Source organism: Trachypithecus francoisi, unplaced genomic scaffold (assembly GCF_009764315.1).
Source record: "Trachypithecus francoisi isolate TF-2019V2 unplaced genomic scaffold, Tfra_2.0 Lachesis_group10, whole genome shotgun sequence".
Lineage (NCBI taxonomy): Eukaryota > Metazoa > Chordata > Mammalia > Primates > Cercopithecidae > Trachypithecus > Trachypithecus francoisi.
The window spans coordinates 52,847,291-52,863,175 of record NW_022681455.1 but is presented as its reverse complement, the minus strand read 5'-3'; the positions used below and the strand labels follow the sequence as shown (position 1 = coordinate 52,863,175).

The 15,885-nt window shown below is 41.4% G+C and overlaps 1 pseudogene; it reads left to right on the top strand.

Annotated features, from left to right (window-relative positions):
* Positions 1 to 15,495, top strand: part of LOC117088538 — a 34,834-nt pseudogene extending 19,339 nt beyond the window's left edge.
* Positions 15,496 to 15,885: the final 390 nt, after the last annotated feature.

Here is a 15,885-nt window from a genome sequence, read left to right as displayed (position 1 = left end):
GAAAAAAATGAGGATTAAATAAACGTTTTGAAATACTTATCATTCACTACAAACATCAATAACAAGGGTAATGCCAGGCCAAGTTTAAACAGGCAGTTGAAGGGCAAGTGTCCTAACAGAAGTATTCTTTTATAAGATTGCAATGGCCTTGGTTCAAGGTTGTGTTTTTCCTAGTTTGTTTTGTTATCAGATACAAAAGAGTAAGAACATTCTCTTCCTGGTCTTTTTCAGTTCTGTTTGTCAGAGTTTTCCTAACATTTTGACTCCTTTTGACTCTGACAACTCTCACAATCGTTAAAGAAATGCAAAAATGAAGAATTTAGAAACTAATTTAATGACAGTAGAAAAATTAATGCCATGAGGGGAAAAAATAGTGATGATGTCATTGTAGGTAATCTGAGAATATGATCATTGCCAGAGGAAAGGTAGGTGTTTATGCTAAAGTAACATTCTCTAGACAAGTAATCAATACACAATTATTGTGAACTTACATTTGGCAAGATCACAGACTTGGGAATTCCCAATGACTGGTAAAAGGGGCATACAACTAGACAGTTCCATGTCTGCAGTTGCTTCTCCAAACCTCCATCTCCTGCTGAGAAAAGAGCCACTAACACCTGCCAAACAGAATTCTAATTTACAACTTGATGGTAGATATCACACATTAATGCTTCCTTCGGGAAGTGCTTTGTGATTTGTTGTCAAGTGTTGATGCCATTGGCTTTTCAATATTTCTTTAAGGTGGTTATGCTCCAAACAGCAGGCAGAATCTTTTGAGAGCAATTTTCTAGAACTTACAGGTGAATCTAAGTCTTTAGAACTTTTAGTTCTATAAAGCAAGATGACTGAGATTAAGGACTAACAAAATTAAAAACAATAATGCCCTTCTTGTGAATTTTCACATTCCCGATTCAACAATTACCTGTTAATCGTTGTCCTTTGCCCAATTAAACACTTGCCTGATAGCCTTGCTCTTTCCAAATTCCTTCTTCCTTAGTCCTTCTGGGTCTACTCAGTGAGCCACAAGCATATCTTTATTAATTCTGTTGAATTGTAGAAAATTGAGTCTGATAATCAGGATTGGTGGATCCATTATCTTGAAACTGTTATTTAATTTTTCTATTTAATTTTTTCCATATCATTCGATTTTCTCATCAAGAAAGTTCAAAAGACGAAATTATAGAAATCTCTGTGACCGCTAAAATGTCTAGCATTGCTATGTGATCTATCCAAGTATCAGTGATATTGTAATACTACCATGTGCAATACACTGTGCTAAAACATACTGTGAGACCTCTCTGCTCTTTGGGAACCTCATAATTTAGTGGGGACACAATGTGTACATAAGTAACTATAATACTTTATAGCTGTGAAAATTCAAAATTAAGGTTAATTTGTAATAGGAATAAATTGATTTCTGAATATCAGGAAAACTAGAATCTGATTCAGTCTTTCCCATTAATTAGCTAGATGACAAGTCACATTCTCTATCTAGGGTTCAACCAACTCACAGCAAACCTTGAAAATGGCTAAGGAAAAGTCTCTCATCTTCCCCTTGGCATGCCTTGGGCTGGGTAGTTCTGTGGGTGCAGGGGCTGTCCTGCTCACGATAGGATGTTCCAAGGCATCCCCGGCCTCCACCTACCTATGCTGAAGTACTACCCAGCACCTTCTGTCCTGATGTGACAACCAAAAATCACTCCAGATATTGCTGAATGTCCTCTGTGCTATGGGAGAAAATATTTTCTGGTTTGGAATCTGTAGACGACATGACTTCTCAAGTGTTAAAATTCAGAATTCCTGATAGAATAACTACATAATTACTGCAGCATATAACTAGCTTTGTTTTGCTTTGTTTTAGAGACAGGGTCTTGCTCCATGGCCCAGGCTGGAGGGCAGTGGCACAATCACAGCTCACTGCAATCACAACCTCCTGGGCTCAATCAGTCCTCCCAGCTCAGTCTACTGGGTAGCTGGGACCACAGGTGTGCGCCATTACACCTGACTAATTTGTTATTTTTGTAGAGACATGGTCTCTCTATGTTGCTCATGCTGCACTCAAGGTCCTGGCTCAAGTGATCCTCCCACCGCTGTCTCCCAAAGTGCTGGGATTACAGGTGTGAGGGACCATACCCAGCCTTTATAACTAGTTTTTAAAATGCACCTAAAAGAATCCAGCTAATGTGTATGGTGCCATTAGAATATAAGTCAACAATGTCCTGCAATAAATGTTTAATATTGGGGAAAAATATAAAGGAAAGATTAGGAGCTTCAGTGATGTCCTCCTTTTGGATCTGGATGTGAGACCTGTCTAGGCTATAAAATAAGACACAGGAAAAAAAAATGACACTTGATATAGCTTGGTTCTGTGTCCCCACCCAAATCTCATGTTGAATTGTCATCCCCAGTGTTGGAGGTGGGACCTGGTGGGAGGTGATTCGACCATGGGGTATCATCTAATGGTTTAGTAGCATTCCCCTCATGCTGTCTCCTGATAGAATGCTCATGAGATCTGGTTGTTTGAAAGTGAACCTTCCCGTTCCCTCTCTCTCCCCTGCCAGCCGTGTGCTTGCTTCTCCTTCACTTTCCACCATGATTATAAGATGTGAGACAGAGTCAAAGAAGTTGAAGAGGATTATTGTGAAGCTTTAAGATGTAATGACTTCCCTGCTGGGTTTCGGACTTGCATGAGGCCAGCAGCTCTTTTGTTTTGACTGACTTCTCCCTTTTGAAATGAGAGCATTTACCCAATGCCTGTGCTCCTATAGTATCTTGTGAGTAATCACCTTGTTCTTGATCTTACAGGCTTGTAGGCAGAAGGGACTTACCTAGTCTCAGATGAGACTTTGGTCTTGGACTTTTTAGTTAATGCTGGAATGAGTTAAGATTTTGGGGGACTATTGGGAAGGCATGACTGTGTTTTGAAATGTTAGGGGCCAGGGGTGGAATGATATTGTTTAACTCTGTGTTAAACAAGACTGTGTTAATGACAGATCAGGCCCCCCTGAACCTTTACTGAAAACATTGTTAACCCAGGTTGACTGGATCAGTGCCTATTATTAACCTCTGTACAGGAGCTTTAAAAAAACAGACTTATGATATGCCTTATTCAAAAAGAAATCTAGATATACATAAAATCTTATTTTTATCAGAGCTTGATGGGTTAAGAGATAAAGAGTTAAAAGAGAGAGAGGAGATCCATGTGCTACCCAGTGTGTTCAGAGAGACTCATCCACATCCCAAGAAGTGGGGGCAGGAGGTCACTCTCATTATTCAGTTCTTATTATAAATTTTATATGCAATATCTCATTTAACTTTCTCAACAGCCCTCAAAAATAGATATAACTCTCCTGATTTTGAAAGAAGAAACGAGCTCAGAATTTAAAGAGCCTACTGAATCTATGAACCATATAATGGCAGGAGTTGTGATTTATCTCAGTCTCCCTTCTCTCTGACAAGAAACAGTAATTAGGACCACCCAGGGATCAAGAGTATATTAACTCTAATTTACTACTGGAATTTCACCATTTGTATTCCTTTCAAAACAAGCCCATTTTCCAGTTGAGGAAAATACAGTTATACTAGTCCCCAACTCACTCAAGTTTTTAGGTTGTCAAAGTAGAGAAAGAAACATTTTTATTATTATTTTTTCTCCAATCAAGCTCCTGAAAAGTTGCTAACACAAAGGAACTCAAAATTCAGATGTCCCCCTCTCACGCTTCCCTTCCAATCTTTAGTTGGTTAATGGAGTCTGAATGGGAAAATATGAAACAATTTCTCAGACAGAAGCGGAGCCAGGTTACAGGGTGAAGTGGAAAAGCTCCGGACCTGCAATCAGAAGGAGTTTGGGCTGGCCCAACAGTCAGCAAGTGTGCAGCGTGGGCCAGTCGCTTTAACTCTCTGAACCTCAGTGTGCCCATCTTTCATTAGGCTATAAGGAGCCATTTCCCTGGGTTGTTGCAGAAGGTAGATACACTCCCTAGGTATTGACCATGAATGAGGAGCACGTGTGTGTGACCCACAGCAAATCTTTGAGCCTCTCTGGTTCTCATTTTCTGTTGACCCAATGAAGCTCAATGGTAACCTTTGCCTCAGTGTTGGCCTGGCCTTTGGAAACCTCATATTGTGAAGGTGATATGTTACATATAAGCAAGAGCATTATGATAAAATGTTATGTGAGATGATAATAATTCATTTCCCTTTGAAACATGATCCTCAGTAATGGCTAAGGGTACAAGGGTGCGACTTGAGTCATTCTGTGAACTCTAGTTGATAACAATTAAACAAGCACACCCACTCTCTGGGTGAGGTTCACTCTCCTTTCCTTCTGCTGAATCACGCTATTTGCATTTCCAATGAGAGGAAAGTGCAATGTGCAAAGTCTCTAATTACAAGACAGATGAGTTGATTAAGTATGTTCAAAGAATTCTTTACTTTCTAAAAGTTAGGCTGAGTTCCACATTTTAAAATGTAGATATTTAAGAGATTTTGATTTCCAAATTCAAGTCATACATGCTTTTTTAGAAATACATCTGTTGGTAAGGACAAGTATATTTTTGTACCAATGTATCAACCTTGACCACCACAAAACTTTGCAAGAAGAATCTTAATATGTTATAACACAGCTGGGGGTTTGGAGAAAAAAATGCCACTGTTTCTAAGTCTTGGAACTCCTGCTTTCAATGAGTCCTGTGTGTTTCCACTCGCATTCATGATACAATTATTTATGGCCTGTCCCTGTACACTCAGTTTTCATTTTCTGGTTCTCTGCTATGTTCCACCTCGCAAGCAGGCTGGGATAGAGCAAGGGCCATCAAACTTCCTTGATGATCCACAATGAATTCATCTCTAACCATTTGCAATGGCCAAAATGAGCTGCACGCATGCAAATATCCATACACATAACATACATATAACTGAAACTAAAAACATGAAACGTCACTTACCCTTCAACATGTCATGCTCTCTGGTATTTTTAATTATTTTATATCTTATTTTTAAAGTATTGGGTTTCACAGTCTGCTGAAAGATTACCATGCGTATTTGAGAGACATTAACACAAAAAATAAGTCCCAGTCTTTTTTTTTTTTTTTCTTTTTGAGACAGAGTCTCACTCTGTCACCCAGGCTGGACTACAGCAGCCTCTACCTCCTGGGTTCAAGCGGTTCTTGTGCCTCAGCCTCCTTAGTAGCTGGAATTAGAGGCGTGCACCACCATGCCTGGATAATTTTTTGGTATTTTTAATGGAGACAAGGTTTCACCAATGTGGCCAGGCTGGTCTCGAACTCCTGACTTCAGGTGATCCGCCTGCTCGGCCTCCCAAGTGTTGGGATTACAGGTGTCAGCCACTGTGCCTGGCCAGTCTTTGGTTTTGAATAGCAATGGATTTGAATCCCAGATCCACCACTTACTTTGGGCAAGTTATTCAAAAAACCTCAGTATTCTCAACTGTAAAATGACGTTAACAACAGCACTCACCTTAGGTGATTTTTGTGGAATAAAATGAAGATAAATTTGGAGGAATGGCCAGTGTGTGACTGACATTGAACAAATGCCAGCTCCTTCCATTCCCTGCAAAATTAATGCAGCATCTCTTTTTCCAGGTTATAAAACAAAATGCACCCTATAGAGGTAGAAAATAGAATTCCAAGAGAATCAAGAAAATTATGATTCTCTGTCTGTTAAGAATTTGGATCTCATAGTTACAGTTAAGCAAGTCTAAGGCCTTATTTCTCCTTTGATCAAACGTAGCTGTATTAGTCCATTTTCACACTGCTATAAAGAACTTCCCTGAGCCTGAGTAATTTATAAAGGAAAGATTTTTAACTGACTCACAGTTCCACACGGCTGGGGAGGTTTCAGGAAACTTACAGGCATGGTGGAAGGTGAAGCGGAAGCAGGCATCTTCTTCACAAGGCAGCAGCAGCAGAGACAGAGAGAGAGAGAGAAGGGGGAACTGCCCTTTATAAAACCAACAGATCTCATGAGAACTCACTCTCAGGAGAACAGCATGGGGGAAACCGCCTCCACGATCCAATCACCTCCCACCAGGTCCATCCCTCAACATGTGGGGATTATGGGGATTACAATTTGAGATGAGATTTAGGTGGGGACACAGAGCCAAACCATATCAGTAGCCTAACAGCCAAAGAGCTGAAGAGTGACTTTGCTCCTTCCTGGTCCTCCCTGTCATGACATCCTCTGGTTTCTTCGTCACTTACTGGGTTCCCAGGGCCTTCACCTAGGTGGGTTCCAGATCTGCCTTCATTTTAGTCCTAGGTGTGGATTTTCATGTTTATCATCACCTAGAGTGTGATTGTGGACATTGCATTTCACTTCTCTGATGTTCCATTTCATTAACCAAAAAATGGAGATACTAATAGGCATTTCATGAGACTTAGGAGGATTAAAGATATAACATATTAAAAGGAACTAGCATTGGGGAAGTATCACTAGGATGTTTTTAATAAATGTTAGTTCTTGAATTCTTCCTCTTCCCGCTACCTTCCATATATGCGTTATTATCACAAACTCTCACCTCTTAGCATGACGAGAATGGTTACATTTAACCAATGGGCACGTGAGACTGGTTTGCTAGAATCTGAGGGTGGTCACCGATGGGTAACAATTTTGGCCAAGAAAACATTCGAGGAATTCCTCCAACCCAGTCATGAAGAAGGCAGATTCATCTTCAGTATTGTTGGTGGTTTTCAACCATACATCCTAATGAACATTTTTTATTCTATGGCTTCAGTCACTCATTCATTCATTCATTCATTCATGCTTAGAGAAACCTCCAGGAGTCTGCTATCATGGTGGGAAACCCAAGCTCTACTACCACAATGGACGGGGCAGAATGGACTCCATCTGGTGGTGCCTAGCTACAGCTGGAGTACAGGTAGGTTCTGAGAGGTCATCTTAAATTGGATCTAAAATTGACCTTACCGGAGACTTTTCCCTCAGAAACTATGAGATGTTTCTTACTAAATGACTTGTCAAGTGTTGTACCTTAAATGAAAATTGGCAGTTATTAAGAAAGAGATGATGAATTTGATCTAATAAATGGTAAAATATCTTTTCATCTAAGAGCATAAACATCAAGATACATTTAAGAAACTAATCAAAATGTGTGAACCTTAACTGAACTTGGATTTAAACAAACTATAAAAAATAATTTATGGCATTTATATAACAGTTAGAAACAGATATTGATTGAATGTTTAATGTCATGAAAAAATTATTGTTAATGTTTCATGTGTGATAATGTACTACGGCTATACTTAAAATCATTCTTCTGTTTTAGAGAAATACATTGAGGTATCTAAGAATAAAATATATGGTATCTGGGATTTCCTCACATCATTACAAGGAGAAAGTGGGTGGGCACGTAGATGAAAACACATTGGCTTTATTTGGTGTAAACCAAATATAAAATTCTAAGCCTCTTCCCCAGACCCAGCCATCTGAATGGACCCTCTTCTCAGCAAGGGCATTACTAAGCTAACCTGAAAAACCAATTTAGGCCATGATGGGAAGTGGGGAATTGGACATGCCCTCCTCTCTTTTGGAATTACTGATAGAACAGACTCTAAGTCTGATAAGAAACATAACTTTCAATGGTAAAAACTGCAATTACTTTTGGACCAACCTAATACAATTATTTTCTCTGAAGCCTGCTACCTGGATGCTTCATCTGCATGATAAAACTTTGGTCTTCACACCCCCGTATTATCCTAACCTAGATATTCCTTTCTATTGATCCCAGGTCTTTAGATCATAACTCTTTCAATCAACTGCCAATTGGAAAATTTTAAAATCTTCACAAAACCTGGAAGCCCACACTTCCAGTTGTCCTGCCTTTCTGGACTGAACCAACGTACATCTCTATAATTGATTGATGTCTCATATCTCCCTAAAATTAAGCTATATCCCAATCACCTTGAGTACACGTTCCCAGAATCTCCTGAGGACTGTATCACGGGCCATTGGTCACTCATATTTGGCTCAGAATAGATCTCTCCAAATATTTTACAGCGTTTCACTCTTTTCCCTAATATTGATAATCATTGATTCTATGTGAGGAATATAAGAAAGGTCATTATACTTTTGTGTTATTTTTATACATGTTAGAAATTTATACAATAAGAGGATAAAAAGGCATAAAATTCGAAAGTGAATGTAAAGTGAAACTGCATACTCACCTGATAAAGACTCAGAATATTAATTCAATGATTATTTTGTTGTGCACCTACTAAGTGCCAGATTCTGTGTGAGGTTCTGGACGTAGAGAGTGAACAAGACAGACTCAGTCTCTGCCCTCGGGTAGCCTATATATCTATAAGAATGGAGACAAGTGAACAGGTGATTAAAATCAGGAGCTTCTAGGAGAACACCCAAGCATTCCTCAGTGTTACCAGATCATCCACCCAGCGTCTGAGGAGGAAATGCTGGGAGGTGTCTCTGGGACTCCGTTGAGTGCTGCCCTCTAGAGGTGTCACTGAGAAAAACACTTCCCAGTCCAGACCAGAGTCCCTCAGTAACTGTCTGAGGGTTTTCTTCCGGAGTAAGTCTTGCACAAACTCAGGAGATCTTGTCCCCTGGATGGTAGCAGAAAAAGAGGGTTTCAGGTGCGGTGGTGTCCTGTGAGGGGAACTTCCAGCGAGCCCCTTCAGCCTTACAGCGCCGTGTGGACTTGAACCTCGGGACGGCACTTTCTCCATTGCTTCACGAAGGCTTGGGACTTGAGTCTCACTCTTTCTCAATCCTACGAATAAACAAGCACACAAAAAATCCACACACTGTCATTTCAGGGTTTTAAAAAATTTTTTTTCTTTTGTACAAATGAATACCCCGTTTCACTGTTACCCAGACGTCAGCTCTGCAGCTCAGGGATATGTTCAGAGCCCAGGCAGGAAGAGTTCAGCAGGAGGGAGCGAGGCAGGAGCAAGGCAGGGAGGAACCCAGGCTCCCTGGTCTCCTTCCAATCTGACTTGAAGGCGGGGGCAGGGCTCACTGCTGCCCTTGCTCAGGCTTCTGGGGTCTCAGTGCCCTAAGGCTGATGATCACAACCTAGTCCTCAGCCTCACAAGCACATCTCACTTGCCAGTCCCACCACCTCGGTCACCCTCCTGCCAGGACCACCCACCATTCCTAAGGTTTTTCCTGAACTGGACGCTGTATTAATTGCTGGCACACCCTTCCTGCACCGGTCTACACCTCCCCAGCCCGCCCCGCCCCACCATGACCTCTAGATCCTGGTCCTGTGTGATCACAGATCCACAACAAACTCTGTTCCATGGAGCAAGCTAGAAACCCCCACATTCCTGACCTTTCACCATAAAGAACTCCATTAAACTGTAAGTAACCACTGCAAACACCACTACTGTTATTACTTGTTGTATGTGGGTCAGGCCCTGTATCTTGCATTTTGAAACATTACAATATTCTGTTTAAGAAAATGTTCTATTCCCATTTTGCAGATGAGGAAACTAGGCTTAAAGATGTTAAGTGATGATTCCCAGATCACACAGGTATTTTGAGGCAGAGTCAAGATTGGTACCAGATCATATCAACAGTGAAATACAGGAAATCTTTGTGTCTACTTTGACTTTTATTTTTATAGATTCTGCCTATTAAGTCAACTGCATTGTTATGCAATAACTGGTTTTCATATTTGTATTAAATACCTGCATCCACTCAGAGCTTCTGATCAGATTGAGACAGCCTTATTGCTGGCTGCCATTCCAACCAATGTGACTGCTCTCAGGACAAGGTGTGATTTATTTCAAAGTTTAAATCACTGGACACAGGTCAACAAGAGAGTATATATTCAGTGATCTTAGATTGATTTAATTTTTTTAAGGATGATATGAAAGAGCAGCCATCTCTCAGAATCCTAATAGTGTATATTTAATGAGCACTTATTATACACTTGCTACTTTTCTGAGTGCTTTGCATGACTTTGTAATTTAATCTTCATACCAACCTATAACACAGGTACCATAAGTATACCCACTTCATAGGTTAGGATACTAAGATACAGACAGATTCAACAATGTGTCCAAAGTCAAGAAGCCAGGACATGACAACAGTGATATTAAACCCACACAGCCATGTCACAAACCAGAGATTTTCATTAAAATAACACTACTATGGGGACCCTAATTCCTTCCTAAAATTGAGAATTCTATTCTATTGTGTCCCATATACTCCAGGAGGGGAAATTTTAATTGCAAGAGTTAAAGTTGTGCAATAGCAGGACCTATCTCCTGCTTAGTAGGGCTCCTAACAAGCAGGGTGATATAAACTACAGCAGAGGGCCCTTGGTGGCAGAATCTTTGGTGGCCATTGGCCCATGGCATACCCATGCTGGGGACACAAAGGCTGTGGTCTGATCTCACTCAGAGACACATGCTTTCCTAAGATATGACAACACCATAATTAGAAGAACTGCATGATCCTTTAACTCCAGTGACATCCCCTCTCAAATCATGACCTAATCAGGGACATGGGAGTGATCAAGGTGGAAGTAAAGTGAACTAGAAGATTGAGCGACTATGTGCTGTGATCCATGCCCTTTTCTTGATGATCTAGTGTGGATTTCAAAATGGCCACCACCAGCCTCCTCTGTGTGCTCTACCAAGCTCAGAAATCTTATATTTTCCCAATTATGTACCAGACAGAAGCCATTCAAGGTTAAAAGTCTACAGTGCTATGGAATGAATTAACAAGAGCCCATTTACTGTTTCTGCTTCTAGTTTGAAGAGAAATTTCTGGAATCTGCATAAGATTTGGAAAAGTTAAGAAATGGTAAGATCAAGTCTCTACGTGTCTCTGACGAAGGTATCTAGTAGAAAGTACACTTGAAGGTTTTAAAACCAGGCTGTGTCTACGTGTGTGAAAGGTGGTGGTTGGGGTGGTGGAGAGAGAAAAAAGTGGTTAAAGTAGAAAGGGTGGGGCTCCTTGAGCAGGTCTGTCAACTCTCTCCAGGCTAAAAGGGCCAAACCTCTTAGAGTATTTGCTAGAGGAGCCATCCCCAGCGACTTGAGAATGGCCTCTCCTTGCTTTCATGCTTTCGACACTGTGAATGAGCTGTGGTTGGTTCAGGATCCCACGTATCCCTCCCCATCCAAGGACACGCATGGACATGCATTGGAGGAAAGGAATTGAAATAGGTCCATCTTGAATTCATTTCTCTTAAGAATTTGACAAGGTGATATTCTTGCAACATAGGCTTAGATGATGAGACAGTGTTGAATTGGTTGGAAGCCCAGGTCAGAGGGTAAGGAGGGACATGAGCCGGGGCAGCAGCAGTAGGGTAAGGAACACAGCACCTACCCTGTGCACACTGTCCAGTGGGGGTATTGAAGAGCACACAAAGGGCCTACATAGAAACTTCTCCCAGAACTGTGTTTAATGTCTTTACACCATGAGATTTACTTTGAAAAATTCCCATGTTAAATGGCATCTGACTGGTGGGCTTGCAGCAGCCTCTCCCAGCTTCTTCCTAAAATATCTATGAAGATATATCAACACAAAAAATACAAGAGACCTATTATGTATCTGGATGAGGAATAAAAACATAAATGAAATAACAGGTTAAAAGGCAAGAGGAAGATTAATAAGAAAAAGGACTACAGGAAGCTAAAAACAAATTCTATTTCCATTGAGAGGTTATACCAGGCAATAATTTCTTTTCTGTTTTATAAATTTAGTCATTTCAGTGAACATTTCTTCACGCTGAAAGACTGGGATTTATAGACATCTCACTCTCCTTTTTTTTTCTTCTTTCTAAAGATGGGAGTTTGATGTTCCAGCAAGTGCCAATAGTTGAGATTGACGGGATGAAGCTGGTGCAGACCAGAGCCATTCTCAACCACATTGCCAGCAAATACAACCTCTACGGGAAAGACATAAAGGAGAGAGCCCTGTACGGTATATTTTCTGTTCTTCCATAACAGAGAACACAGAGTGATTTAGGTCCTTCCCTGAGTGGGCGGGACCGTGGCAGGGGCATTACGGTCAGCAACAGGCTGGGCCTTGGGCATGTATGCTGAGGTGCAGTATTCCAGAGTCCCATCTCTCGCCCTAGGCATGTCTTGATCTTTTCAGTGGCTACATGATTTGAGCTTCCAAACTACAAAAGAGATTTTTTTTCACCCAACCATATGGATTACCACCTAATGGGGATAAAGAAAACCTAAAGTCACAGTCAGTACTCTGCCCCAAGTAGAAACTGTAATCTTCTGCCTGGATCACTGCCAATTTCAAAGAATGACAAGAACAAAAGCCAAGAGTGAAGAACTTCTTTTAGTTTCAGGGATGACCCACAGCAGAGTTTGTACACATGGACAGAGGTCCAGTGAGAACCTCAGACTCAGTGTACTGTGAGGTTGTCTTGAAAAACAGGCTTCTGGCCTATGCCTATGTGCTGCCTCTTTTTTTTTTTTTTTTTTTTTTTTTTTAATGACAAACACTTCTTGATAGCATAACACAAAGCAGTACCACGAAAGACTGAAAAGAAACAAACAGGCAAAAAGGCCTGGTTCTATTAAGGATGGTAAGCAGATGGGAACCAATACAAAACCAAGGTCCAAACTGAGAATAAAAAGTGAAAGAGCTCAAAGCAAAGAGAAAAGAGTTCAGCCCAGGTGCAGACTTGCCACAAGGCACAAGGAGCCTTTGTGGATACTGCACCTGGTTGAAGGCTGGGGTCCATGACAATGGGCAACATAGACCATGTCTTGTTGCAACCTCCAGAAAAACTGTGAAAGTGAACGAAGACAACCCAAATGAGAATAAGCAAAAGGTGTTTATTTTGAGCTTGCTATAGTAAGGAAGTCAGACACCATCACTTGCATTTGCCAGAGATTCAGAAGCAGTTGGGAAAGTCTGAGAGATTTATGGTGGAAAAACTTATGCCCTGATTGCAGGTTGTTGGCATGAAGATGCTATAAGCTGGCTAACTAGAAGTGTGAATTTCTATATGATAGGTCAGATTTACTTTCTGTGTTTGGTCATAAACTGATAGTGGAGGCAAAAATTAGGAAAGTTGGCAGTTATTGACCAAATGCTGGCATATTTCACTGTTGTAAAGGTAATGATAGAAGCTGTTTAGTCTATAAGGACACTAAGAGTTTAGAGGGTGTCTTAGCAGTTTGGCTGCTGTAACAAAAACATCATAGACTGGGTAAAGAACAGATGTTTCTATCTCACAGCTCTGTAGGCTGGGAAGTACAAGATCAATGTGCCAGCAGATTCCACATCTGGGGAGTGCCTGTTCCTTGGTTCATAGACAACCAATCTCTGACTGTGTCCTCACATGGCAAACATGCCAAGGGAGTTCTCTAAGGTCCCTTTTATAAGGGGACTAATGTCATTCATGAGCGCTCCACCCCCACGACTTGATCATCTCCTGAAAGCCCCACCTACTAACAGCATCACATCGGGGGTCAGGATCTCAACGTATGAATTTATGGGAAACATAAACATTCAGTCCATAACATAAGGCAACAGAAAAATAGTGCCTGGGAATTTGTGGGGCACTGACCTTCACGTCCAAAAGCCTTCCCTGATGTTAATGGAGCTCCTGACTCTCAAGGCATGGTGTAAAAATAGACTGTGAATAAGAATTCTACCAGTTCTACCAAAGAGCCCATGATACATGAATCTGAACTATGTATGCTACAATATAGCATTTGATGTTGCATTTTCTTTATATAACAAGTAATTATTTACACTTAGATATGTATACATAGTCTGAAAATGTATTTGCCAAAATATTATCTTAAATCAATGATGTCATATGTTTTCTCTTTTTATTATTTATGATGTTAATGTGCTGAGATATTTTAATAAATATCACATATCACTAAAAATTTTGTTATGACACATTTTATACATTCACAATAGTTGAAAGAAATATTTTAAGACCATATATACACCAACCACCTAGAAAGCAAATTAACATCTCCTCATCTGGGCTTTATCACATGTGGCAGTCACTCCACCCCTGTCTCCCTCAGTCAAACACAATTTTTTTTTTTTTTTTTTTTTGCATTTCAAAGTAAGTTGCAGACATCAATGCAGTTCACCCTGGATACTGTGGCATGTAGATTATAACACACTGAAATCAGTAAGTGCCAATGTTGCAAGAAAGGGGATGAATTCAAGTTCACCCAGGTTTACTTCAGATCCTAGAGCAGGAAATAAGGAGAGCATACAAGGAGAAATGAGGACTCTGACATAGTCTCCTCCTGGGGGAGGAGTGCTGTCATGAAGGTGGAGTCATTGCCCAAGAGATATTGGAGAGAGATAGCGGAGTGTAGAATCATGCCCTGAAAGTCAGGGCTGCACGCTGTAGGGTCTAGGGAAGCCAGAACATGTTGTAGCAGGTGCTGAGCCCCTGGCCCATGTGGAAGATGCAAGCCAAGTGGGTGGTGTGGATGCCGCAGTGAGGTGGAATGAGAAGAGACAATGAGAGCCTGGGCTCCAACCAAGGAATTAGCAGAGCTACACTTCTTACTTTCGCAATGAGTCAGGGAACATGGAGAAAGCTCCGGGTCTCTCCACGCATTCAGTGAGGCAGCAGAGGTGGGAGAGTCAGGCTGGAGAAATTCAGGAAGAAGCAGGGGCCCCAGCCTGATTGCGCATGTGTTCCTGATCTGATTCCTCCAATTATCCAGGTGTGAAAGAGCCACGGGCAAGATTACCTTGTTGGCAATGAGCTGAGCAGGGCTGACATTCACCTGGTGGAATTTCTCTACTACATGGAAGAGCTTGACTCCAGCCTTATCTCCATCTTTCCTCTGCTGAAGGTGACCCATTTCACAGCCCAGAGAGGCAGCCCCACATCTCCCATCTTGGGATCTGGTATCTGGGCCCTGGGACTGGCCACATTCTGACTCAGCCTTCTCCAGGCCTTCAGTGCCCTCAGGTCTCCAAAGTGAGCTTCCAGACCCTGATTCCTCACAATCAGGGAAAGATTCTTGTTATGTCTTGTTCCTCACAAGCAGGGAAAGATTCTTGTTACGTTCATGAAATGTGTGGTGCATGCTACCTCATGAACAGCATTTGCCTTTTATCATGGAAACGACCCAGGGCCCAGCATCTCTCCCCATCCCTCTATTTCAGTGTGGTTTCTGTTCCTGGGTTCTTTGTGATGTCCTTATCACACATGTCCCCTTGTCTTCCCGCACCAAGTGTGTCTGAGCAGGGCCCTTTCCATCTGGTTTCCTCCCTGGGCTCTGTCTCCTGCTGTCAGACATTGTGTTCCTCTCTGCACAGCTCTCTAGAACTCTGCCCCCTACACTGTATCTCTCACTGAGAAAAGGTGGTCCCACGGTTTGTCTTTAATATTTTCTATAACATTTCCTTTCCAACTCATTTCCCCATATTTTTCTTCTGCTTAGAGACTGATCTGTGTTGATATCTCACAGGCACATTGATTTTTCTTGTCTTATACAAGAGTCACTAATCTATAGAATTAATATGTAAGGAGAAAGATAGGGATGACTGAGTGGATTAAAATCTGACTGAATGACATCTTTGGGGAAAATACAAGTGAGCTACATGTTCTTGCTTTTATCTTATTTCTCACTCAATGTCTGTTTCTGCCTCCATGCTGGTGCTGATGGCGCAGACTTGCTTGGTCTTTGTGTAGAAGGGTCTCAGATTCCCTGGGCAGTATAAATGGTGGCAGGTCTTGGCTTCACTCTGAGGCTGTGCTTTGTGAATTACAGGTCTGAAAACCAGAATCAGCAACTTGCCCACAGTGAAGAAGTTTCTACAGCCTGGCAACCCAAGGAAGCCTCCCATGGATGCGAAAACTTTAGAAGAAGCCAGGAAGGCTTTCAGGTTTTAATAAAGCAGCCATGGAGGCCAAGA